Here is a 4,444-nt window from a genome sequence, read left to right as displayed (position 1 = left end):
TTGAGCTTCTCATGTAGAATGGAATCAAGGATTCCTTCACCATCTATGAATCTATGAGTATCATTCCTAGATCTTCAATGTTGCTATGCTTTACTAAGCACTTTCTATGAAGGAAGTATGGATGAGAATAGAAAAATGATCTTCTTGTTTTCTTGAGAACTCCTATACTTAGCCACCAGGAGAGAGAATATTTCTTCAATGGAGAAGATTTCTTTACAATTTCCTTGGATGCTTTGAGAGAAACTAGATATTGGATACTTTCCTTCAAATCTTGAGCTCAAGTGAGTGCTTGAATACAAAATATTGAGTGTGATTGATTATCATTAATCTTGGTTACCAAAATGAGATGAGATAGGATGTTTATATAAGTCATCACACATTCGGGAAAAAAATTAGTGGCAAATATTTTTCAATTGGTGAGTATTTCACATCCACAACCTAAGTTTTGGAGAGCAAAAACTACATATTGGGGTGGCCATTTTGTGTGGACTTTGCAAATATTGGTTCCAATGCACAAGGAAATCACTGATCATTATATGTAATTATTTCTATATCTATCATGATTTTTCCAATAGAATGGAATTTTTTGACATATTAAATTCAAAATTTTTGCAAATAATTTCCAAAGCTATAATCTTAATTGAAGACCATAATCTGTCAGTAGTCTTATAAATCTATTTAGGATATGTTAAATCATCTTATAACGCTTCCTTATATCTCATACTATTATCGAATTCCTTATTTTCAACAACAATAGTAGTAACTAGATTGGGAGGCTTGTAATCCTTCTTTTTGACTTACTAACATTCCATTCTCATGCATATAAAATGTGTAATCATCCTTACTTTCCATAGCACATAGTTGGTTTCATCAAATTTTGGACTATCTTTCTTAAAGGATGCCAACATCGATCTCCTTAAGTGGTCAAGATTTGAAGGAGGACCAAGCTATTATACTAATTGCTAGGAATAAGAAGGTAGCAACCACAACTAGGAGGGCAGGGGGGTGTAAATTAATCATGTGATTAAACTTGACACTTTAAATAATTCATGACCATAATAAATTAGCATTGAAAGATTTAAATTAATGCATAGAATATAGTAACACTTTGACACATAACACAATATTATTTTACATAGAAACCTTGTTAGAGGGAATACCATAATGAAGATCAAACCCACTATATAATATACTAGCATAAATATCTTGTTAAAAGAAAAAGAGAAATGCACATGCATTGAGGCACATTGTCTAGAGCTTGCTACTCAAAGATACAATAGGGTAACAACCCTAAGAGAAACAACACTAAGATTACAACAAGGAAAAATAATAATGAGATGGACTACAATTCATTGTGGACAATTATCCACTGAAGCATGAAATGATTGATATTAGCTTTGATATGCCAATACAATTCTAATTAAGTGCATCAACTCTCTATCTCAAAAAGTTCCACTTATACTTCTTCTCTTGATACTTGATATAACATTTTCCTACACCTTTACTTCATTTGCATCGATTACTCTCATCATGCCCTCTATCACATGCATCACTCATTTACATGAATAATTTCATGTTTATATATATTACATCAACATAAACAAGGTTAGCCTCAATCATGAGCTCAATTTAAAAATAAAAATAATAATCACTGATGTCCAAGATATGTCAATTAATTCATAGATAGGACCCAAATAAATAACCTCTAGCATGCCACAATCCATTAATCACACTCAAGATCCAATACAACATGCTACATCACCAAGTTGGCCAAGAACACTTCAACAAGCTTCAAAAAACATTCAAATCAAATCACACAAATCAATACTATCCAAAAAAATGACTATGACATCATTAAGAAACAAAAACAAGCATATTGAAGTATCACATCAACATCAACAAAATCTCTTACTTAGGATCCACAAACAACTCTACATTGTTCATCATGAACATTAAATAACAATCTCTGACATTAAAGAAAAGTAGAATGACATTCTCTAAATAATGAAGCACTCTAGATAAGTACACATATCCAAGTCCTAAATACATTATTAGGTTATAAATATAAAATATTACATAACCAATTCAATCGATCCAAAATATGCCACTATCATTTCCACAATAACTAGAAAGGGCCATCAACTAGTAATGACAACACATTGTACAAATCACTCAAATAATAAAATCAACCTATGTGATCCAACAATGATTAAATACAAACATCCATACAATCATATGTAACTACGCATGATCTGATGTGTAATACATAAAGCAATATTGATTGAATCTCTCCATTGAACAAACCAAGAATATTGTTAAAAAAAGAAATATAAGTTGACATCAATAACAAAACATTAAAGCCAACACATGTAATGCAATCTCCTACAAAAATTCAAATAATATACCAAATATCATGTAATATGAAACATAGGGAAATCTTTAAATCTAAAATGAAAGAACACACATGAATCTACCACAAAACAAACATTGATAGATGGCATGATGAAGGATTATCCTAGGTTGAGAAGATAAGAAGCAAATTAAATAGTTTTGTATGAAAAAAAACCTAATATTAGGATATCCAAAAACCTAAATATATTAGATATTGGTGATATATCTAAGCAATATCAATTTGAGAAAGCCTAATGTTGATGAGAAACCTAAAAGAAAGTTAGGTTACAATGTAAGACTAATTGATTCACATAAATATAAAGGATTTTTTTTAAAATCTAAACTTAAGTAGTTTTATAAATTAATCAATTGTTATAAGCAATAGAAATTTAGACCTATCTAACTAAAAGTGTAACAAGCAATGAATATCATAAATTTAGAAGATTAAATATCAAGTAGGAAAATAAATACAAAATACCAAACGTCTAATTAGTTCTAGATATGAAAATGATGCTCAAAATCTTTGATGTTCCATTCAAGGTCTCATGGATTAGAACTAATAGATCTCTCTTAGTTTTTTTTTTTGAATCAAGAATAGTTAGTATGGACAATATGAGGTCAAGTCAATAGACCAAGGTTAGAGTTGCACTCACAAAAACAATAATTCTACACTCATGGAAAAGATCAAGTAATTATATGATTTTTCTACCTTACTTTGTTCATCTATGCTTCCTCTATCATCTAAAGTAGTGATGGAAAAGATCAAGTAATTAAATTAATTTTTCTTTCTTATTTACTCTGTTCACTTATGATTCATCTATCATTTAAACTAGTGATATTAAAAAAATACATGTGGAGGATTATTGTTATATTGTAAAAGAACATGTTCTCCTCGGTCAATCTTAAAAATGTGTGCATAAATAGTGACACGCATTAAAATAATGCATTGGAATGAATATGCATATCTATTTTAGTGCACCAAATTGTTTGGACATTGGTTGCTCCCATTCTTTAAAATAGGAGGAGATGGAGATGATTATGTATAGATGTATGATAGGTTAACATCTTTAAATACAAACATGTGATATTCATTTGATCATATGTATAATTTATTTAGAAATAACTTAGAATTGATTGGGAGCTGGTTAAGCTTGAATATAAATTTTAAAATTTTAAGGACCAAACTAGTAATCAATGTTTATGAAAATGATCTAGACATGGAATGTAACTTTTACATTTAAGAGCCAATCTAGTGACTAGTGGCTATGAAAGCGATCTAATATATGGAATATAAATTTTAGAAATTAATGGCCAAATCAGTGGGCCTAGTGTTTATGAAAATGACCCAAAACATGAAAAATGAATCATACAAATTTATGAGTCAAATTGATGTAAAGTGTCCATGAAAATGACCCAAGACATCAAAATGACCATATATTAGAATAGTTTTGCATGTGGACATAGTAATTATGAGGATTGTCTAAATAAAGTACAAATAAATATATAAAACTATATTGTAAAAAAACAAATAAAAAAATGAAAATGAAATTGAAATCAACATCATACAAAATCACATCATATAGCTAAAAACCATTCTACATACAAAGCTAAATAAAATCTCAATCATTGATTTTTTGTCTATTGTAATTCCTTAGTCATTGATCTCCATACCATCAAAGAAAACATTGAAATTAATACAAAATAAAGATTTCAATCATTACAACTTTCTTTATCATATCTCCATAACTAACATCAAATAAAGCTTCCGATAAATATAAAACACTTTTAATACAAAAATAAGATTCAAATCATACATTTTTATCCATCATATCTCATTAACCATTAATTTTTGGAAAAAACTTTGAATAAATATTCGTAACATGAAATAAAATATTGAATGATTATAAACATCATAAATACAAAACTAAGAATTTTAATAAAAATAAATATAAATATCAAATAACAATCTTTGACATAAAAAAAAATTAGTTTTCTAGTCTTTAAATAATAAAATAGACATATGAGGATTCATATCCAATTCCTAAGCATGTAT

The sequence above is a fragment of the Cupressus sempervirens genome, chromosome 3, assembly GCF_028749045.1.
Source record: "Cupressus sempervirens isolate cs-2001-9-10 chromosome 3, ASM2874904v1, whole genome shotgun sequence".
Taxonomy (NCBI): Eukaryota; Viridiplantae; Streptophyta; class Pinopsida; order Cupressales; family Cupressaceae; genus Cupressus; species Cupressus sempervirens.
Note: the sequence above shows the minus strand (reverse complement) of the source record.